Raw genomic sequence first — 24855 nt, 5'->3', positions numbered from 1 at the left:
GAGCCTTGGTGCCCTGCACATCCCCCTGTAACACACCACTGTTCCCAGTGAAGAAGCGAACCGCAAAAGGGGAACCAGAGAAGTACAGGATGGTACAAGACCTCAGGGCGGTGAACGAAGCCACCATCTTGGAGACTCCTATTGTCCCCAATCCCCACACATTGCTAGCAGGAATACCACCCACAGCAAAGTACTTCACAGTGGTGGACCTGGCAAACGCCTTCTTTAGTGTACCGCTCAGTCCCTGCTGCCAGTACCTCTTTGCTTTCACCCATGTGGGGCGAAGTTACACCTGGACTGTCATGCCCCAAGGGGCCCAGAACTCCCCTACCCAATTTGCCAAAGCAATGGCTCTCATCCTAGACACATGGATGAAAATACACCCAGACGTTGTACTTCTCCAATATGTAGATGACCCCCTGCTGTGTGCAGACACCTTTGGTGACGCCTCCATATTCTCAGAAAGTCTCAACCGTTACCTGGCTGAACAAGGTTGCAAGGCCTCAAAACAGAAGGTGCAGTGGTGTAGAGAGAAGGTGATTTTCCTAGGCCATTGCATCTCCCAAGGCACCCGACACCTGACTGAAGAAAGGGTTGCTGCAATCAAGACCATCCCTTTGCCTCAAGGGCAGAAGCCCCTCCATGCCTTCCTAGGACTAATCTCCTACTGCCGTGCTTGGATCCCAGAGACCTCCCTCTTGATGCAACCCCTCTACGAAGCCTTGAAATCTGACCCCTTCTCACTTTCCCCAGAAGCTGTGAACAACTTTGAAACAATGAAGAAGATCCTGTCAACGGCCCCCGCTTTGGGCCTCCCTGACTACGGAAAGATCTTCAAACTGTTTGTCTCAGAGAGACAAGGACATGCCACAGGAGTTCTAACCCAGGCCCATGGCAATAGACTCAGACCCTTAGGGTACTATTCTGGCCAGCTGGACTCAGCGGCCAGGGGGGACCCTCCTGCCTCAGAGCCGTCTTTGCAGCCCAAGTTCTCTTGGACAAGACTGCGGACCTCGTTTTGGGTCATCCTTTGATCCTCCTCGCTCCTCATGACATCACTACCATACTAAACCAGATCCAACCCAGACACCTGTCTTCACAGAGGCACCTCAGACTCCAGTGTGCCTTACTTCTCCCTGACAACATCACCATCCTCTGATGTGATACCCTCAATCCATCCACTCTCCTTCCCCTTCTCGAGGGGGGAACCTCTTTGGAAGATGATCCTCACTACACCGCCCATGACTGCTTTGAAGTGATGAAGATGGAGACATCACACCTACCGACAGTCAGTGAAACTGCCCTTGAAAATCTGACTTGACAATTTTTGTGGATGGTTCCAGGTATGCAGATGATGCTGGGCGGTACCACACAGGATATGCAGTCACCACAGAAGACACAGTTCTCCAGGCCTCAGCGTTACCTCCCTCTATGTCTGCCCAAGAAGCAGAGCTACAAGCTCTAACTATGGCATGCAAGTTGGCAGAAGGAACACGAGCCAACATCTACACAGACTCAAGATATGCCCTGGGAGTGGCCTGCGATTTTGGGATCATCTGGAAAACCAGAGGATTCCTGACAGAAGCAGGAACACCTGTAAAACACAGCACAGCTATCAAGGATCTGATGGATGCCCTACTTCTCCCAACACAGGTGGCCATACTTAAAGTAAAAGCACATGGCAAACTGGTTTCCCAAGAAGCACGAGGCAATCATCTGGCAGATATTGCTGCGAAACAGGCTGCAGACGGAACACGAGAAGTGGTCAGCAGAGTGAATGCACCTATCCTGGATGACCTAATAGACAGTCCCGAAGAGACGGCACAAACGACCATGATTCTACAAACCCCTCCTGTGAGCAGAACTCACCTCAAGCAGCAACAGGAGGCAGCTGACAAGGAAGAAAAGGAAGTGTGGATCAAAAAAGGAGCCACAGAAATGGAAGGAATCATTGTTGAACAAAAGCCTGTGTCTACCACGATCGATGTTTCCTGCAGTGGTACAGTGGGCCCATGGTGCCTCCTACCTGTCAAAGACTCTGAATGCCCTAATCAACAAATACTACCTAGCCCCAGGTATCACCCCACTTACCAACAACTTCTGCAGATCATGCGCTATCTGTGCCAAATGCAATCCTGGAAAGGTACCTTTAAAGCACCTGGCAAAGGCCCAATACCCCTTCCAGAGGATACAGATCGACCACATCCAGATGCCGAAAAGTGGCCGATATGAATACGCATTGGTCATCGTCTGCATGTTTTCCGGATGGCCAGAAGCCTATCCCGTCGCCAACATGACAGCCAGGACCACAGCAAAAAGACTTTTGACCAAAATAGTGTGCACATATTGTGTTCCAGAGGTTATAGAGAGTGGTCAGGGGCCGGCTTTCACGGCCTCAGTAACCAAATAAATATGGACAGCCTTAGGGGTCACACTAGCTTTCCACACCCCATACCATCCTCAGAGTAGTGGGAAGGTGGAAAGACTAAATGGCACAATAAAGTCTAGAATGCTGAAAATGTCTCAGGAAACAGGAATGATTTGGCCAGATAGCCTACTCATTGCCTTGTTCAGTGTCAGGTATACCCCAAAGGGAAATCATGATATGTCACCCTATGAGATATTGTTTGCCTCAGCCCCCAGACTGGATTGTTATTTTCCACAACAGTTTCAACTTCAATCTGATGTATTAACTGATTATGTGACTGCTTTATCTCGAGAATTAACCCGTATCCATGCGCAAGTGTTTTCTTCCATTCCAGATCCTGAGTTAGACACAGGATCGCACAAGTTGGTCCCTGGTGACTGGGTCCTGGTAAAGAAGTTTGTGAGGAAACACACCCTTGAACCCAGATATGATGGTCCTTTCCAAGTCCTTCTGACAACTACCACATCAGTAAAAGTGGCCGGAAAGAACTCGTGGATACACGCCTCTCACTGCAAGAAAGTTCCTATGCCCGAAGAAGAAGAAGCTGAGGAGGCCAAGCCATGATCCTGTTTATCCTTTTTGTTGTGATTTTTGCTCAGGCCCAGGAGGTGGCCATTAAACAGAAAGGTGGTATAACTCAATTCTGGTACAACTCATCCAACACACATGTTGCCACATTTATATCCCCTTATAACAAGATACTTCCAGGTACAGATTATAGTGTCCGGTCCAATGAAAGAGCAATAGGTCCGATGACCATGTATGTATGTGTCACTAATGACTACTGGGGCGACAACTGTGATTATTGGGGAGCAGTGGGTTGGAACACCGTGGACACAAACTGGGGGTACAAGCCTGAAACCGCCCAGAATAGAAAAGACAAAAATGGGAAATCACTTTTGAATAGAATGACAATCAACAAGCACACAGATCAATACTTTACCAAAGAGTTCAGACTGACCATTGAGAATCCCAGCCCAGGAGACAGTGGGACCTATGTATTGGGTCTGTGGTGGGGAAATGGCTAGTACAGCTTTAGAAAACCTTTTCAACTGAAAGACATGTTCAATAACCCAGAGTGGACAGTTCCCCAATCTACATCCAACTCTAACCCCCTGAAGCCCCATATGCAAACATTAGGGGACATGGTGGCCATGGTGGACCCCACCTTTGAGGACACCATGGCTGCAGAAACTGGTTTCTCAGATGTCAACCTGTGGCTCGAATGGATGAGGTACAATGCAGGGAAACACAACAAGACCAACTGCTATGTGGTCATTTAGGAACAGTCCCCCTTAACATACCCCCAGAACATGAGACTTGTGTCCTTAGTTTGTTTACCAACACAACTACAAACCACTCCCTATGTGAACATTGGAAAAAGGAGTAACCCATAGTCACTAAGGCCCCCAAGCCAGCAGAAGGTATCACCATATATCCTGGTAATTACACATGTTATGGAAAGTACCATGGGGGGAAACCCCTTGGGAACTTCACTGAGGGTTACTGCGAGTCTTACAGTGAAGTGTCTGCAGATCTGGTGCAGAATCAAGTCCAGTCCCTAGGAGATGTGTACTGGATCTGTGGGGACATGAAAATCAGAAGCAGAATGACAGGACAGTGGACAGGAGAATGTGCATTGGCTAAAGCCATAATGCCCCTGCATATTCTCTCACAAACCCCAGAGCAGGAAGCCAGTAATGTGCACAAACCAAACAGAAGACGTAGGAGTGCCCCAGCAGGCAGTTTTGACCCCCATGTATACATAGGTGCCATCGGAGTCCCAAGGGGGGTCCCAGATGAGTTCAAAGCAAGAGACCAAGTAGCAGCAGGGTTTGAGTCACTGATCCCCATTATCACTGTAAATAAGAATGTAGACTGGATAAATCACATCTACTATAACCAGCAAAGATTTGTCAATTACACCAGAGACGCACTTCAAGGTTTGGCCGAACAGCTAGAGGCAACTTCACACATGACTTTCCAAAATTGTATGGTCTTAGATAGGGATGAGCCGAACACCCCCCTGTTTGGTTCGCACCAGAACATGCGAACAGGAAAAAAGTTTGTTCGAACACGCGAACACCGTTAAAGTCTATGGGACACGAACATGAATAATCAAAAGTTCTAATTTTAAAGGCTAATATGCAAGTTATTGTCATAAAAAGTGTTTGGGGACCTGGGTCCTGCCCCAGGGGACATGGATCAATGCAAAAAAAAGTTTTAAAAACGGCCGTTTTTTCAGGAGCAGTGATTTTAATAATGCTTAAAGTCAAACAATTAAAGTGTAATATCCCTTTAAATTTCGTACCTGGGGGGTGTCTATAGTATGCCTGTAAAGGGGCGCATGTTTCCTGTGTTAAGAACAGTCTGACAGCAAAATGACATTTTGAAGGAAAAAACTCATTTAAAACTACCCGCGGCTATTGCAGTGCCGACAATACACATAGAAGTTCATTGATAAAAACGGCATGGGAATTCCCCAAAGGGGAACCCCGAACCAAAATTAAAAAAAAAAAAATGACGTGGGAGTCCCCCTAAATGCCATACCAGGCCCTTCAGGTCTGGTATGGATATTAAGGGGAACCCCGCGCCAAAAAAAAAAAAAAATGGCGTGGGGTTCCCCAAAAAATCCATACCAGACCCTTATCCGAGCACGCAACCTGGCAGGCCGCAGGAAAAGAGGGGGGGACGAGAGTGCGGCCCCCCCCTCCTGAACCGTACCAGGCCACATGCCCTCAACATTGGGAGGGTGCTTTGGGGTAGCCCCCCAAAACACCTTGTCCCCATGTTGATGAGGACAAGGGCCTCATCCCCACAACCCTGGCCAGTGGTTGTGGGGGTCTGCGGGCGGGGGACTTATCGGAATCTGGAAGCCCCCTTTAAAAAGGGGACCCCCAGATCCCGGCCCCCCCCTGTGTGAAATGGTAAGGGGGTACAAAGGTACCCCTACCATTTCACTAAAAAACTGTCAAAAATGTTAAAAATGACAAGAGACAGTTTTTGACAATTCCTTTATTTAAATACTTCTTCTTTCTTCTATCTTCCTTCATCTTCTGGTTCTTCTGGTTCTTCTGGCTCTTCTGGTTCTTCCTCCGGCGTTCTCGTCCAGCATCTCCTCCGCGGTGTCTTCTATCTTCTTCTCCTCGGGCCGCTCCGCACCCATGGCATGGGGGGAGGCTCCCGCTCTTCTCTTCATCTTCTTCTCTTCTTCTCTTCTTCTCTTCTTCATTTTCTTCTCCGGGCCGCTCCGCATCCATGCTGGCATGAAGGGAGGCTCCCGCTGTGTGACGGCGCTCCTCGTCTGACAGTTCTTAAATAACGGGGGGCGGGGCCACCCGGTGACCCCGCCCCCCTCTGATGCACATGACATGACGGGACTTCCCTGTGGCATTCCCTGTGACATCACAGGGAAGTCCCGTCAAGTTACCGTGCGTCAGAGGGGGGCGGGGTCACCGGGTGACCCCGCCCCCCGTTATTTAAGAACTGTCAGACGAGGAGCGCCGTCACACAGTGGGAGCCTCCCGCCATGCTAGCATGTGTGAGGAGCGGCCCGGAGAAGAAAATGAAGAAGAGAAGAAAAGAAGAAGAGAAGAAGATGAAGAAGAAGAGAAGAGCGGGAGCCTCCCCCCATGCCATGGGTGCGGAGCGGCCCGAGGAGAAGAAGATAGAAGACGCCGCGGAGGAGATGCTGGACGAGAACGCCGGAGGAAGAACCAGAAGAGCCAGAAGAACCAGAAGAACCAGAAGATGAAGGAAGATAGAAGAAAGAAGAAGTATTTAAATAAAGGAATTGTCAAAAACTGTCTCTTGTCATTTTTAACATTTTTGACAGTTTTTTAGTGAAATGGTAGGGGTACTTTTGTACCCCCTTACCATTTCACACAGGGGGGGGCCGGGATCTGGGGGTCCCCTTGTTAAAGGGGGCTTCCAGATTCCGATAAGCCCCCCGCCCGCAGACCCCCACAACCACCGGCCAGGGTTGTGGGGATGAGGCCCTTGTCCTCATCAACATGGGGACAAGGTGTTTTGGGGGGCTACCCCAAAGCACCCTCCCAATGTTGAGGGCATGTGGCCTGGTACGGTTCAGGAGGGGGGGGCCGCACTCTCGTCCCCCCCTCTTTTCCTGCGGCCTGCCAGGTTGCGTGCTCGGATAAGGGTCTGGTATGGATTTTTGGGGGGACCCCACGCCGTTTTTTTTTTTTTTTTGGCGTGGGGTTCCCCTTAAAATCCATACCAGACCTGAAGGGTCTGGTATGGAATTTAGGGGGAACCCCACGTCATTTTTTTTTTTAAATTTTGGCCGGGGTTCCCCTTAATATCCATACCAGACCTGAAGGGCCTGGTATGGAATTTAGGGGGACTCCCACGTCATTTTTTTTTTTAAATTTTGGTTCGGGGTTCCCCTTTGGGGAATTCCCATGCCGTTTTTATCAATGAACTTCTATGTGTATTGTCGGCAATGCAATAGCCGCGGGTAGTTTTAAATGAGTTTTTTCCTTCAAAATGTCATTTTGCTGTCAGACTGTTCTAAACACAGGAAACATGCGCCCCTTTACAGGCATACTATAGACACCCCCCAGGTATGAAATTTAAAGGGATATTACACTTTTATTGTTTGACTTTAAGCATTATTAAAATCACTGCTCCTGAAAAAACGGCCGTTTTTAAAACTTTTTTTTGCATTGATCCATGTCCCCTGGGGCAGGACCTGGGTCCCCAAACACTTTTTATGACAATAACTTGCATATTAGCCTTTAAAATTAGCACTTTTGATTTCTCTCATAGACTTTTAAAGGGTGTTCCGCGGCATTCGAATTTGCCGTGAACACCCCAAATTGTTCGCTGTTCGGCGAACTTGCGAACAGCCAATGTTCGAGTCGAACATGAGTTCGACTCGAACTCGAAGCTCATCCCTAGTCTTAGACATGCTCCTAGCTGAGAAGGGGGGTGTATGAAAGATGATCCCTGAGACAAGTACATGCTGCACCTACATCCCAGACAACACCGGCCCAAATGGTAAAGTGACCCTAGCCATCCAGAAGCTTGAGGATTTATCTAAAGAACTAAAACAGAACTCAGGGCTCACCGACTCCTGGGACCAGTATTTTACCTGGATAAAGGGAGGATGGCAGGGACTATTGACCCAGATAGGGATAGTCAGCCTGGTAATAGCTGCCATAATCTGCTGTGTTCTCCCCTGCATTGGGAAGTGTGTAGAAAAGGCTGTTGATCAAAACACCCCCACATTCATGAATCAAGAGATCCCAATTAATGACGACAATGTCTATGTAAGGCTTGATGAAACCTATGATGATAGTTACGCATTACACTCCGTTACAGTCACCCTTCCCCAAGATGCAACACCGTAGGGCTATAGGGACAGATAGCACCTGGCTGCATTTCACCAGCTGTATCGAGGGAGGTGGTGAGCTAGTCACTGCCTCTTCTCTACATACAGCTTAAAAGAGTTGCAGAGGAAAATGAGCCGGGTGATTGTAGGTGGTTTTCCAGTGTGAGGGACAGTTTGTGAAATAAGCATTTCAAGGGGGGAACTGTAATGGATGTGATCCTGAGTGTTATGGTGAAATGCCTATTTCTAATATAACCGTATAGATATAAGTGCTTATCTCTTATAAACAGCTATTAGCCTTAACCATGCTCAATTAGATATCTGCCAGCTTCTCCCTTCATGTGGAACAGAACTGCAAGAATTAAAGAACAAGCTAAAAGAAGATTGCGCCTGTTTTCAAGAACTGGAAACAAGACGCCCTATTTAGCTATGATAGTCTGCTATTCCCTTATATAGATATAACCCAGCTAAAAGCTTATACTTTGTTACAATAATGAATATGTATATCTTGTGGTCTGCATACGATTGTCTTATATAATATTTGATTTGATACCAAAATATCTGGCTCACAGTATATTAGCCGGGGTCTAGGAAGTAATAAAAGCAGAAGTATCAATCTACTGAACTCGTGTATGTGTCAGTAATTTGCTTCAAGTGTGCACACTTTTACATTGAAGGTTAATTTGGTCAGGGGGACAGAAACAAAAGTACCGAACGGTTCTGGTTCGGTCCAAAACAATTGGACACTTTTGACACATTTTTGGAACCATTGACATTTATACAGCGATAAGTGCTATAAAAATGCACTGATTACTGTGTAAATGTCACTGGTAGGGAAGTGGTTAACACTAGGGGGCGATCAAGGAGTTAAATGTGTTTCCTCCTGTGTGCTTCTAACTGTATGGGGATGGGACTGACTAGAGGAGGAGACATATTGCTGTTCCTACTTAGTAGGAACAGACGATCTGTCCCTCTTCTCCTGACAGAATGGGGATGTGTGTGTTTACACACACACATCCCCGTTCTGGCTCTCGTGCCCATGATTGCGTCTGGCCAGTGGACATCGTGGCTGCCAGCCACGCGCATCGTGTCCCCTGCCATGCAGTGGGTGCACGCGTGCCACCTGAGGCGCACACACGCGTGATACATGGGAACATGCCGACCTGCTGCAGTATAATGGCGGTGGCTGTTCGGCAAGTAGTTAAAAAAAATGGTCATTTGACACTTTTTTTGTTTACAAATGTTTTTATTGAGGTATAATATAAAGACTGGGTGTACAAGCACCATGAGAACAAGAAGTACAGTAACAGGGTAGCCTAAGACAGCTTAACAATACATCTCCATTAAAATATCTCAATACAATACACAATGAACGCATTAATTGGGAAAGAAAAAAAATAAGGGAAATGAAAAGAAAACTCGTGATTGTGATATGTGTGCAACCCGAGTGTAAGGAAAATGCCATCATTCAACCAGGATGCTATATTCGTCAATATATAGAACACAGAAAAATAAGCATTGGAAGTACCTACCAAGCAAATTATATCAAATCTTACAATTGTTAGTGCTATTGTGCATCTGAGGCAGGGACTGAGGGATCCTCGAGTCTGTTACTAAGCAGGTGTGCCTTCCAAACCTTCCATTTGCGGACGAAAATGTGCATGGAGTCCAGGAGAGTATGGTGTATTCTTTCCATTATCCTAATGGACTCCATGCGTAAAATCACCTGCGACCAAGATACATGGGAGCGTTTCCAATTCATTGCTATTGCCCATTGGATAGCGCTAAAAAGAGTGTGGACTAGTTTCTGTAGTGGGGGGGAACAGCTGGGAGCTCTGCAAACAACAAACACATTTGATAAGTCAAGGTAACCAATACTCCAGATAGAAGCGCTATGAGAGAGGTTGTTTTCTGCCAAATGGGATCTAAAGCCTTACAACTCCAGAACGTATGCAATAGCATACCCCTGTCCTGGCATCCTCTAAAGCATGTGCCAGGAACCAGTGGGTACATTCCGTGAAGACGATCCGGAGTATAGTACCAACGGGTATGTAGTTTGAGTACCGTTTCCTTTATGGATATAGAGCGTGTACATTTGTGCATGTTATCAATAGACATGTGCATTTGTTTACGTCCGAATGCATTTTCGTCTGAATTTCAGGTATTTTCGTTATCGATTTAACAAACGATAACGAAAGTGCAGAATCCAAAAAATGAAAGATCCGACATAAACAAATGCTTTATTTTCATTTTCGTTGCTACAACAGTTCGATATGGATAGGAGATTCGACATGATGATGACAATAACAATCTGTGTTCATCAAACCTGTGGTCGAATGTGCCTAACCTTAATTCTATTAGTCCAAGATTATTCTACATCGAGAGAAAAGATTCGACATAGAGAGAAAAGATTCGACGTAGGGGAGAAAAGATTTGATGTAGGGGAGAAAAGATTCGACGTAGGGGAGAAAAGATAAATAAAAATAATGATGATGATGAATGTTATTGGCTGATTGTAACCAAAGAAGAGGAGCAGTAAAATAGCTAGAACTAAGTACACACGTACTTTGGCTTATGGTGTCTGTTGAAAGTTCTAAGAAGATTCGATGGAGCAGGTAAACTATACAGCGTCGTACAGTTTAGCTGCTCCGTCTAATCTTCTTTGAACATTCGACAGACGCCATGACAGATTCGACCTTAATTTGGATTTTTGGACGAATGCAATTTTTAACGAAAAATTAAATAAATAAAAACGCATTTCGGGAGTAACTAAATAAATGTATTTTTCGGATGAAAACAAAATTCCGAAACAAAATATTTCAGTGTGCACATGTCTAGTTGTCAATCATGTCTTGCCAGTCCTCTACTGGGAATTCCTGAGCCATCTCTGCCTCCCATGCCTCCATTGCTATAGATTTTGGAGAGGAATTGTAGTCGTTAAGGTATCGGTAAAGAGTGGAGATAGTCCCCCTATCCCTGGAGGCCTCCCCACACAGGAATTTAAATGGAGTTTTTGTCAGTTCCACTCCGCCAACCAAGGTTGCAGCGTAGAAGTGTCTTATTTGCGTGAAAATCCAATAGTCCCATGGCATATGTTTGCTGTAAGTGTGTGTATTAACAAAAGGAAGCACCCTGCAACAGAGATTCAAGGTTCACCAATCCCCTTGCAGACCAATTGAGGAATGACGTGTCTGAGATAAAGACTGGAGGGAATGAAGGTTCTCCCAAAAAGAAAGACAGGAGTGGCATGTCAGATTTTAGTTTAAACTTCTTCGAATAGAGGGACCATATGTGTAATGATTGGCCTACTATATTATTAAGTGGGGTAATGTCTTTTGGAGATATTGAGCATGACCAGAGAAGACCCGGGAGATAATATGGAGCCACCGAGATCCGCTCAAATTGCAGCCATGGTATAGAAGTAGGGGAGGGATGCCATTGCGCCAATTGAATAAGGCGGGATGCCAGGAAGTATTTCCATAGATCCAGGCATCCCAAGCCACCCCTCACACGGCTCTATACATCAATGGACGACTTAGTCGGGGTTTTTTGTTTTGCCATACAAGTCTGAGCAGATCTGATTGGATTGTTAGTAGCTTAGAGCGAGAGACATACAGAGGTAAGGACCTAAAGAGGAACAAGAGTTTTGGAAGGATATTCATTTTAACTGCTTGAGTTCTCCCTAAGAATGATATATGGTATGAGGACCATTGATTTAAAAGGCGTTAAACATTGGAGAAAGTTTGAGGGTAGTTTAAGGAATATATCTGTTTGAGAGAAGGGGCTAGTTTTATGCCTAAATATTGCAGTGAGTCATGATTCCAGGAGAATTTGAATTTATCTTTAAGAGTAGTCAATAAAGGTTGGGGGAGGTCGATGGGTAAAGCCGAACATTTAGAAGGGTTCACTCCTAGGCCCGTTAGGTTATGGAAGGAATCTAGGGATGATAGAAGGTTGGGAAGGGAGATCAGGGGGTCAGAAATAAATAATAGGACATCGTTAGCATAGAGGCTAAGTTTGAACTCTTGATCACCTTTTTTATATCCTTTAATGTTGGGGTTATTGGAGATGGATCTGGCCAGGGGTTCCATAGCGAGGGCAAATAAAAGAGGGGAGAGGGGGCACCCTTGTCTAGTTCCACAGTTCAAAGAAAAGTAATAGGAGTAGCACCCTGGGAACTTGATACGAGTTCAGGGGGTGGTGGTATAGGGCCGTAAATCCATGTATGAATGCACCATTAAATCCAAATTTCAATAACACTGTGTCCAGATAGGTCCATAGGACACTATCAAATGCCTTATTTATGTCCAAACTCAAAAATAATACTTTCCTAGAGTGCACATCAGCATCTTGGAGCATATTGGTGGCCAAACAAATGTTATCAGTGATCTGTCTGGATGGTATAAATCCTGTTTGGTCAGGGGATATCAAGGTCAAAATAACTTTGGCCAGGCGGTCTGCTAAAATCCATTCAAATATTTTAAAGTCATTATTTATAACTGAACTGAGGCAGAAGTTTTGGGGGAGGAGCAACTCCTGTGAGGGTGTCTGTGTGTGTCTATGGTAGAGTTGTTCAAGGTCAGAAGTGAGTTTTCGAGTGTCGTGTTGTTTTTGACGTTTCTTAGTGGTTGAGATTTCTATTAGGTGGCCCCTCATCACAGCTTTATGAGCTGCCCAAAGGGATGTGGGGGGAAATATCTTCTATGTTGTTGTGTCTAAAATATTCCGTGAGGCATTCCGACAACTGGGTCAAAACCACAGGGTCGGTAAGTAACGTGTCATTAAGGCGCCAGGATCTGGCTGTATAGGGGAGGCCTAGACAAGAAATTTGGGTGGAAACTATGTGGTGGTCTGACCAAGGGCAAATATGTATGTTAGCTGAGGTAGAGTTTACAGTCAGGGAAGGAGTGCAGAAGATATAATCCAGGCGGGAGTAACTATTGTGGGGGTGAGAATAGAAAGTGTATTCTCTAGAGCTTATGTTATGAGCCCTCCAGACATCAATTAGTTGATTGGATGGCAATACATAGTCATGGGGGGGGTCAAGGGGGAAAATGCCCCAAAGACCCAAAAAAGAAATGTCCATTTGGACCAAAGGGTCCAACACTCCAAATTCTTGGGTCCGTAGATTTTGCATATATGCAAATATATTGTGTGTATTTACCTGTGAGGGGCCCACCTGCTCGGATACACCTAAACAGATGGGAGGCAGACGGGCCCCAGACGGTGTAGAGTGTAGGCACAATCAAGCGGACGCAACCGGAATTCTGTGATGAGCCGGGAGAGTCCAGGTGCATCAAAGCATGGCGGGAGAGATCCATTGTTCGTAATCTTGAAAAAGAGACAAAAAACGTATAGAGGAAACAAAAAGGTAAAAATTAGAAGAGCGGTTAGTCTCGATGTTGATCTCGGCGGCCTCTTCTGGGAGGTGGGGTGGCCCAAATAGCTGAGTGACGCAGAGTGGACGGCAGCCTGGGCAAGGTAGCCGCGTCTAGGAGGCCCAGCTTCACCAGCAATTCCTTGGCTTCTGCTATCGTGGTAACGGTGTAAGTTGTGCCATTGTGAGGAACCTGGAGCTTAAATGGGAATCCCCAATGGTAGCGGATACTTGCAGACTGAAGAACTGACATAACTTCTTTCATCTTCCTGCGCTTGTCAAGGGTGGTGGGGGAGATATCCGGGTAAATTTGAATGGGGGTACCCTCCAGGCAAATGTTGGGAGTGTTCCTTGAGGCCCTGAGGATGTCCTCTTTAATTAGGGAGTCCTTGAGGCAAAGCACTATATCTCTAGGGGGCTTCTCTGGGGGAGGGGTGGGCGCAGGGCCCTGTGGATCCTATCACAGGAAAAGGCTGAAAGAGGAGAATCAGGAGAGACTGAAATAGCTTCTGGATCACAGGTAGTAAATCGCTCACCGATTCCAGTACTCCCCGCACCCTAAGATTGTTACGTCTATTCCTCTTGTCAAAGTCCTCAATGTAAGCTTGAAGTTGCAGGACCATCTCGGATAAGGACTCATTCTCCTTTCTGAGATCTGAACATACCAGGGACAGCTCATCATGCTTAGTCTCTAATATGTCAGTTCTACTTCCCAGAGCTGCAATCTCCAGTGATAAAGTGTTAGTAGATTTGTGCAGCTCTGATTGGAATTTCTGGGCAATCTTGTCATACATCAGAGTAAGACTTTCATCCAGATCAGCCTTAGTAAGCTGCAATGAATACTTACAGTCTCCTAGGGAGTGTGACGGTGAGGAGGCTGCAGCATGTGGATGTGCCTGTGACTGTCTCTTCTGGGCACCATCTTGGGACTGCATGCTCTGTTCCCTCACTCTCAGCAAATAGGTTGTAAGTGACTTTTGGGCCGGATTGCTGCGGCGAATTTTCGGTCCCGGCATGCGCTAGATGTTCTGCTAGGGGTGCGGGGAAGAATCAGCAAAAAAAACTGTAGATATAGCCCCGGGGAAGTGCCGTTCATCTCCGTGGCTCATGGAGCTCTCAGCCCTTGCTTCCTTCCTGGATCGCGCCACGCATGCGCCCCCATTTGACACTTTTTAATAATTTCTTACACATAAACTTACTGGCAAAATAAACATTTTGAAGAAGACTTATACAAACATGTGGCCTCTTTCCCTTTCTTAAAGATTTAAATTGCATATTTGCAAAAGAAGAAAATATGGGGTACATTTCTGCAACACATCTTTTCCCTGTTTTTTTCCCTTTAAAAACACTTCGAGTATACAGAAAAACACCTGCTGATCTGCCAGAAATGCAGTTTCTCTAAAGTTTTTCTATTGTGGGCTCACAAGGCAGCATTTTTGTTGACTGAGTTTTGCCAGCCCTGCCCAGTTTCCTTTTGCTAAACAATCTAATCTATCCAATTGTGTTTATCTCCAAAGTAGTCCCAAGATAAGAAATTGAATGGCTAAATGAACTCTGCGATAACACAGGAAGTGTACAAAAGACACAGGACCTCTCTGAATTTTTGACAGAGTCAACCATTTTTTTTGCATTTATTTATAAAACTGTTAACAAAATGCTTTCACTGATATATAAAATTAATAAATATGTGGCGCTACCTCATCGGAAATATGATAACAGATAAAAGATGTGTACTAAAAATGATCCAAAATCAAATAAGATAAATGGAAAGATCTTCAAAATAGCATATAGAAACAAAATATATAACAATGGCATAAATATATGCGCAATAATGATAAATACCGGGACCTCACTACAAAAAGTGCATAGGTGCATAAGATGAACAATACAATCGTAGAATAATCAGATCAATAATGATGACATAAATAAATGTGCAAAGCCATACATAATAACGTGACCTTATTAGTAAAAATGCATAGTGCATAAATGCCAAACATAAATTAAGGATCATAAAAAAGACTCCATCCAGTGAAACTGTAGCAGGAAAAACAATGATAATAAACAAAGAAAAAAGCAATGTGTAAACTCCTAGTAATATTACCGTACACTGTGTATAAGATCAAAAATTCAGAAATAAACCAAGCAGCTAAAATAAACTGAAAGATTTTCAAAATAGCATATAGAAACAAAATATATAACAATGGCATAAATATATGCGCAATAATGATAAATACTGGAACCTCACTACAAAAAGTGCATAGGTGCATAAGATGAACAATACAATCGTAGAATAATCAGATCAATAATGATGACATAAATAAATGTGCAAAGCCATATAAAATAACGTGACCTCATTAGTAACAGTGCATAGTGCATAAATGCCAAACATAAATTAAGCATCACAAAAAAGACTCCATCCAGTGAAACTGTAGCAGAAAAAGCAATGATAATAAACAAAGAAAAAAGCAATGTGTAAACTCCTAGTAAAATTACCGTACACTGTGTATAAGATCAAAAATTCAGAAAGAAACCAAGCAGCTCTAGGTGGCAATCCAAAAAGAACTAACACCAAAGTGGTAAAAAAGTGCAAGTGCAATGGATCAGTGTAAATAGAAGTATAAATGTGTAAAAAAATGCTAATGAATAAATCATAAATAATAGGATTAATATAAAGACAAACGAATGTCCAAGCAAAATGCAAAGTGTAATGCAATAAATTGATAACGTGCAACTCCCGGTATCAGTATGGTGCAGATCTTCTAAAGATGATAGCAAAAGTGCAGGTAAGGGTCTTTTACACTACACTTTATATTAATCCTATTACCGTATTTATGATTTATTCATTAGCATTTTTTGCACATTTATACTTCTATTTACACTGATCCATTGCACTTGCACTTTTTTACCACTTTAATGTTAGTTCTTTTTGGATTGCCACCTAGAGCTGCTTGGTTTCTTTCTGAATTTTTGATCTTATACACAGTGTACGGTAATTTTACTAGGAGTTTACACATTGCTTTTTTCTTTGTTTATTATCATTGCTTTTTCTGCTACAGTTTCACTGGATGGAGTCTTTTTTGTGATCCTTAATTTATGTTTGGCATTTATGCACTATGCACTGTTACTAATGAGGTCACGTTATTTTATATGGCTTTGCACATTTATTTATGTCATCATTATTGATCTGATTATTCTACGATTGTATTGTTCATCTTATGCACCTATGCACTTTTTGTAGTGAGGTTCCAGTATTTATCATTATTGCGCATATATTTATGCCATTGTTATATATTTTGTTTCTATATGCTATTTTGAAGATCTTTCAGTTTATTTTATTTGATTTTGGATCATTTTTAGTACACATCTTTTATCTGTTATCATATTTCAGATGAGGTATAGCCACATATTTATTCATTTTACATTTAAAAAATGCACAGTGTGGCGCTATTAAGTGAATACAATATGAACAAAGTAAACATAAATTATTCAAATCAAAAACATCTCATGTGAGCATTTGTGACAGTGACTAGTGAAAGAATAACACATATGTGTATATAGATGATTTAAGCATCGAAGGCAAAATCAAATATAGAGTCCATAACACCAAAAAGAAAAAGTCCGTGATAGCAGTGTGTAAATGGTATACAGGTGTTCTTCTTGTATATGCAGGAAGATCAATTGGACCCGGTAGCCTGGTAGATGAATGGACCATAAACGACCAAAGGTGCACAGAAATTTAAAAAAGGTGCCAGGACCATCACCAGAAGATATGGAGGCTTACCAGAAGTAGTGGCCTGAAATAGCGTATGCTAGAACAGGTCAAGAAGGCTTGGTGACCAACTGGTCTAGATGTATTGTCTGGATAGATGTCATCACCACACCAACGGAGGGAAGGGGGGGAAGCAATCAGCACGATTTCCTCGAAAATAATCACACCACCCAGCCAAGCGGAAGATTCATGTACCATGTGAGAGATGAAGACACTCACTTAGTGTAATAACGTATTAACTTGGATTTATTAAAAATAGCAATAGCACCCCAGAAGACGACTTTTTTAGTTGAAACATGTCGGGTGGATCCCTCACAACTACCGCTATACGATTTACATGCCTGTTTGATCTGCACAAAATGTGAGTTTGTTTTTTATTGCTATTTTTAATAGGTGATGGTCCTGGCACCGTTTTTAAATTTCTGTGCACCTTTGGTCGTTTATGGTCCATTCATCTACGAGGCTACCGGGTCCAATTGATCTTCCTGCATATACAAGAAGAACACCTGTATACCATTTACACACTGCTATCACGGACTTTTTCTTTTTGGTGTTATGGACTCTATATTTGATTTTGCCTTCGATGCTTAAATCATCTATATACACATATGTGTTATTCTTTCACTAGTCACTGTCACAAATGCTCACATGAGATGTTTTTGATTTGAATAATTTATGTTTACTTTGTTCATATTGTATTCACTTAATAGCGCCACACTGTGCATTTTTTAGTTGTTCTGTTCTCCCTGAGTCTACGGGTGTGTTGGCTGCTTACTTAGTTTGTTTTAGCGCAGCGCTGTATCATATTTCTTGAAATTCATTTTACATTTGCCTTGAGTTTTATGAGTACACTCTTCTATGTTGGCAGAATTCCCGTGTCTGTTAGAGAGTGTGTTTTTTGCGCACTAGACTTACTGTTTGTTGTTTTCACTGATATATAGTATTTAACAGACCAATATGAAGCAAATATGATCACTATTAAGGATTGCATACACTTTTTTTCCAATAATTTTTATTGGTTTATCAAAAATTGCATGGAATAACAAACATTTGAAGCAAAATAAGAAAAAAAACAGAACATAATACAAAGTACAGAGTAAAAAAATTTCCAGTACAGCTTAGCATTGCATAATCTAGTGGGAAAACTTCACGTATTCCTTTTCCATATACTCCATGACTTGGCAAAGGTGGCATATTGCAGGGCATTAATTGCCAGGAGGCGTTCAAAGATATAGTTTTGGTCCACCATCTTCATCATGTCAGATAAGTTTGAGATGAGAGTAGATTTCCAATTTCGTACCACTAAGAGACAAGCTGCGAGCAAAATATAGGTAACCACAGATTGGAACTCTGCTGGATATAGATCTATTCCAATGTTTAGTATGGCTAAGGCAGAGTTGGGTTTTTTAAGGATCCCAGTGCAATGGGTGAGTAATTGGAAGACTTGTTTCCAAAAGCTGGTGAGATTGGGGCATCCCCAGATTGTGTAAAAGGTTGCCTACTTGTCCACAACTACACCAGCATAAGGGGAAGAAAAGTTGGCCACTCTAGCTGTGGTATAATACCATCTATTGGTGATTTTTAGAGCTAACTCTGAGTGTTTAGTGTAATGCGAGGCTTTAAAAATTGTTTTTTTTGTTGGTTCGCCATTGAGAGGGAGTGATAGGGATATGGAGGTCTCGTTCCCATAATAGCATATAATAGCTTTGGTTTTACTAAATGAAAACTTATTCTGGTGGGTAGAGTAGAAAAAGGAGATACCTCTCATGTTGGGCTGAACTTGGGTGAAGAAGTTCCAGGCTTTAGGAGGGAGATTTAGTTTTGGAGAGGGATGTTTAGTAAGGAAGGCACGTAAATCTTAGTTGGGCAGGTGTGCCATACTTTTGATCCAATTCTTCCAATTTAAGGGGGATGTCTCCATTCAGGAGGTCAGATACTTCTGATATACCATATCGAGTTAGAGCTTTAGTAGAATGAGACGGAATTAGGGACTCAATGGTATGTATTGGAAGGAGGGGGGGTAATGGGTGCTCCTTTTTCCAATTTGGGGGAGTTAAGGTGCCTCCATGCCAATAAAGAAGCCTGCATTGGTAAGGATAGAGGTGTAAGTTATTTTCCTCGCCAGCTGTTTCTCAGGAGAGACAGGTATAGGTCTCTGTTGGGTGTACAGGATGCCTCTAATTCTACCCAAGGAGAGGGGTTATTTTGAGAAAACCAGTGTTTAAGTTGATCTAGTACAGTAGCCCAATAGTAGTCCTTTAGTTCCAGAAGACATGCACCACTTACAGATTTGTGTTTGATCAGGCCTGACTGTGGGCATCTGGCTCTTTTCCCTTGCCATAAAAACTTCCGAATGGTACCCGACAAGGCTTTGAAGTAATGGTTCGGTATGGCTATGTGAAAGGATCTAAATAAGTATAATATATGAGGGAGAATATTCATTTTTAGAGCTGCTAGCCTGCCGTACCAGGAAAATTTTAATTTTGCTAGATGTTGGAGCTCTTTTTGGATCTTAGAAACCAAGGGTTTTGTAATTAGAAGGGACTAGAGACTTACTAGAGGCTGTGAGGGTAATGCCTAGATATTGAAGCCTCTCTGAACACCATTTGAATGGGAGTTGAGATCAGAGCTTACCTTTCGTGGCTTCGGTGATCCCCAGATTTAGGATGAAAGATTTTGAAGCGTTAACCTTATAGTATGATATTTGACTGAATTCCATCAAGGTTTGGAAAGCTTGGGTTAGGGATTGCTCAGGGTTGGTAAGGATAAGGATAATGTCATCTGCAAAGAGGTTGATTTTATGGAGAGATTTTTGGATATCAAAGCCCGTGATATGTGGGTTTGAGTGAACGGCTTCAGCCAGCGGTTCGATCATTAAGTTGAAGATTGTGGGCAAAAGTGAACAGTCTTGTCTGGTACCATTAGCTATAGTGAAGGACTTAGATAGTAAACCAGAGGCATTGACATGGAAGGATTTGAATATAGTGCTAAGACAGCAGACATTATAGATCCATTGAAACTAAACTTAGTTAATACCATAGACATGCATGTCCAATGTACCCTATTGAACAACTTCTCTGTGTTAATCAACAGCAGCAGAGAGGACGTTCGATTTGCTTTGGCATAGTGTATGATATTTAGGAGTCTCCTTGTTGCATGTGATGTCTGTCTGCCTGAGACAAAGCCCAATTGGTCCTTTCCAATCAGGGAAGGTAAGACAAGCATCAGACACTTAGCCAAGAGCTTAGCATAAATCTTTATGTCTTTGTTCAATCAAGATATTGAGCGGGGTCTTTCCCCAGTTTAGGTAAGGTCACAACCTGGGCCTTCAGCATCTCAGGAGGGAAAGAGGAGGTTTGAGTTGCTTTAGAGAATGCAGCTCCTAAATGTGGGGTAAGAGTATGGCCAAAGATTTTATAATATGCTTTTGGTAAACCATCAGGTCCTGGAGATTTCCCATTGGGTAGGGAAAAGATAGCATTGGTAATCTCTGTCTCTGATATTGGGGCATTGAGCATCTGGAGAAGTTCATCTGACAGTGTAGGGAGGTTTAAGTGAGATAGAAAGCGTTGGATTTCAGGGGCGGAGGATTGGGGAGTGTTTGGGTCTTCTTTTAGATTATAAAGCGCTTTAGGATTTGTTATTTTATGGTTGAGAGAGGAATGGATGAGGTGAGATACATGGGAGTGCGCGTGTGTAGCTTTGAGCTTGTTTACTAGAAATATCCCTGCTTTGTTTGAGCCAGCCTAGGAAGTAAGTTTGAGGCACCTAAGATATCTATTGTACTGTTCAGCAAGGTGGGAATGTAACTCCCCCCGTAACTCCCCCTGAAATTTGAAAAGGGAGGAAGATGTGGTGTGGGAGGGTGTGGATTTATTACTAACTTCCAAGTCATATATGTCAGATAGGAGTTTGGTAAAGGCTAAAGTTGTATTGTTTCTTGGCTCTGGAGCTTTGCTGTATACATATACCCCATATAAAGGCCTTGTGTGCCGCCCATAAGATGAAAGGGTCTGGGACTGAGTTTACATTGGTGGAAAATAATTCCCTGAGATGCGGAAGGATAGCTTTGGATGAAACATCATCTTGCACAGTTTTCACATTACAGTGCCAAATTGAGGACCTGTGAGTAGGTTCCTTCTCTTCTATCATAACCACAACAGCAACATGGTCTGACCATGTTATATCTAGGATGGAGGAGAAGGATATTCTCAGGAGTAGCCACTTGTCTAATACAAACTTGTCAATGCGGGAGTACATATAAAGTCTAGAGGAGAAAAACATATAGTCTCTCTCATTGGCGTGTGGACACCTCCAGACATCATAGACCTCCACTTTATGGAATATGTCCCTCAATGAGTGGGGACGTCTTTTGGTGGGAGAGCTGGACTCCATATGTGGATCCACTGTGAAATTGAAATCCCCACACATCAATAGTTGGCCATACCTACACAAAGAAATGGTCTTGAAGACTTTTCTCAGGAACCTGAGTTGATGCGAGTTTGTGGCGTATATGTTGACCAAAGTGTATGGCTTGGAGTTAAGGTTGCCCGTAATGATAATAAATCTGCCATCCAAGTCTAGGTGGGATTGCTTGAGTTTAAAGGACACTGACTTGTTGATGGCTAGCAAGACACCCCATTTCTTCTCTGGTGTGCTGGCCATGAAGATGTGTGGATAGTCTCTGTGTGAGAAGTTAGGGGAGGCCGCATTATGGCAATGAATCTCCTGTATAGAAACAATGTCTGCCGTGGCCTTATTTGCCTCTTTCCAGAGGGAGAACCTTTAGGCAGGGTGATTGAGGCCCCTTTTCCCTAAGGGAAAGGTATTTCGGGGTCATGGTGATACCAGTGAGTAGAGGCGTGGCCGGGGTCATTTGTTATATACCCGTCAGGTGTTTTGCTCAAACATGGCACAATACATGGAACCAGAGGACTTGTACTGGAAAAACAGGAATAATGAGTAAAGCGAACTTTGTATAACCATGTGAACATTCTAAAAAACAAGAACGTAAAAAGGTGTCCCTTGGAGAGACTGGAGGTCCCCTCTTCACTTTAAGAGGGGACCTAGGGAAACAATCAAACATTCCCTTGGTTGGGGTGTGTGGGTGTCTGTGTGACTGAGATAGATTAGAAGCCATCTGTTATTTTCTTTATGGGTGACGGCTTGCGGGAAACCACCTGCCAATCGGAGATCAGGGTTTTGGGTTGATGATGGTGTAAGGCCACAGGAGGGGGATCAGGAAGGATACCCCATTGCTGCAGGGCATGGAGATCTCATGCAGGGTAGTTATTCTCACTGTCGCTCCACTGTCGGGGTGCAGTTGAATCACAGAAAAATGCTCCTGGAGGCTGGCTGCTTGTTGAGATGCAGAAATAATGATTTCTTTAGCTTGTAAGAAATGCACTCTCAGTAGCACATCCCGTGGTACATTGTTGGGGAGGAAAAGAGGGCTTAGGCAATCTATGGATCCTGTCAATAGCTAGATCCAGCTTCATCAGTGATGGGACCAGGGAGGAAAATAGGTCGTGGGCAAACTGTTGCAGCTGGGAGATTCAGGAACCTCTCTGAGCTTAATGCTATTCCTCCTAGACTTGCCTTAACCATGCAATTTCTTCAGAGTGTGCAGCATGAGCTTCAACCATGGTATTGTACGAAGATGTATATTAACATGGAGGACTCCATCTTATCCACGCTATCCCCCAGATGAAGTAGGTCCCATTTAAACTGCTGAATGCATGTCATCATGTCGGAGTGCAGTGATGATCGCAGGGAGAGGAGCATCTCTTTAAGTACAGTGTCTGATACTGGGTGCCCCTGGGTTGGGAAGGCAGATATGGGATCTGCGGCTGTTTGTGGAGTCCCTGTTTGCTGAGTGTGTGCCATGCTCGCTTCCATACTGGGGTCTTGTAGGGTCCTGTGAGGAGAATCCCTGCACGGCTTTGACTTGGCTGGGCTGCGGGTGGTGGGTGTAGATGCCGCTGATGAGTCTCCACTGCCCTGGGGTCTAGGTGGGCTGCTAGATTGCCCTTCTGAGGCACTGGGCCCTGCTAAATGCCATGATTGTGGCCCGTTTTTTTTATTAGGTCAGTGGGAAAACATATTCCTCTAGCCACACAAAGGAGGTGGATGGAGGAATGCTCCCTTGCTGGGACATTGTATTCTCACAGCAGCATCCACTATCAGAATACACTGATTGTTGGAAAATCAACTTCTGTTGAGAGGGAGTGGACACATACTGATTGAAACAAGGACTGGCTCAGTTTTGATCAGGGTATGGCCAGCTAACACTTAGATATAGTATTTTAAATAGCATATATTGTGGTGCATTATCAATCGTGACTATCACTAGTTTAGTGATCAAAAAATTAAATGAATAAACAAAATTATAAAATAAACCACTTGTGTGGCTGTCCCTTGAAATGAGGAAATCCTCTGTGCAAGATAAAAGAAACTGGTATGGCGCTTACACATAGATAAACATATTTCTCAATACTTGACTCCAATTAAGAATCCAATTAAGAATATAATATAGAATAGAAAGTGATAACAAACAATTAAAAAGTGTAAATGTCTTTCAGTGTGCAAAGCCCAACACTATAAGTTTGATTAAATATAAGGCAAATATAAGGCAAATTCTTCACTGTCAGCATTCAGTTCAGTTCCTAATTGGATTTTGAGTCGAATAGTGAGAAGTATGTTTACGTAAGTGTAAGTGCCATATCTTTAACAGTTTCTTTTATATTCCAATAGTTTAGATTAAATATTTTTTCATCATCACCTGTATCATCACCTAATTAATCACCTAATTTCTGCATCACCTAATTAATAACATAAGGCAATAACAGTGCATTTGTAAACCTGCACTACAGAGTGTGCATTTTGTCAAAATTTTATTTCTATTTAATTTCTGAATTTCTTGCTTTGGCAACAGCTTATGGTGGTTTATCCTTTTTAACACTATCCATTTCTTCTGGTGGCTCTTCATCATTTTCATCAGTCAGATAATATATACTGTCCACAAATACATTTTGATTACTGTAAAAGTATCTCATCAGAGGCTGATTGAATTTGATAAGAAGCTACATTTGCATTTAGAGGAAGGATGGTTTGATTAGATGAGGAAAAAGACTTTCTGGGTTGTTCAGTATCAAAAATTCAGATTATTGATTTTGCTTTGGTCATAAAGACAAATAAGCTATCCAAATGCCATTGTTAGGTGCTTGGCAGTAAGAAATCAGAAATTACATGTTTGGTGACAGTTTGTACTGTAGCTTCTTCAGTTCTGATAAGGTTTTCAGATATCACCTAAAACAGCTATATCACCTAAACGGCTAATTTATTCATGATTTACATGTTAAAGCTGGCAATACATGAATCAAAATTCAGCCAGTTCAGCAGGGATCATCCTAATTTTAATCCATGTAAGGGCAGACTGGGCAGAGATAGTTACCACGGCTAGGGGCTTATTAGTTGTCTCCACAATCAGGTCTAATAAGGGTGATTATATGAAAGATTGAATCTTGCACTTACACCAGCATCAACTATATAACTTGAGTATTTACACAGTGCAATTTTGCTAAGATCTCATACATGGCTGAAAGTATATTGCCCTAGCCTTGTTGTTGATGGTGGTCTGTGAAGCATGCTTTGAGAGTGTGTACAGCTGTTGGGAATGCTTAAAGATTTTTGGTTGGAGCCGAGCTGCATTACCTTGATCCATCTATCCAAATGAGGGCTGTTTTCACCAAGGCAGAGTTAGACCTTGAAAACAGGTCTCTGCATCTGGTAATATTATTCCTCTCAGTGGAGCACAATTGGGTGATCACCTGAAGCACAGGAGTTTCCATATATGCATAATTTTATCATCTATATTGGGACTGATTTTTTTTCTTTCTGTACATTGCTATATGGAATTCATGAATCAT

Source organism: Aquarana catesbeiana, linkage group LG02 (assembly GCF_042186555.1).
Source record: "Aquarana catesbeiana isolate 2022-GZ linkage group LG02, ASM4218655v1, whole genome shotgun sequence".
Lineage (NCBI taxonomy): Eukaryota > Metazoa > Chordata > Amphibia > Anura > Ranidae > Aquarana > Aquarana catesbeiana.
Note: the sequence above shows the minus strand (reverse complement) of the source record.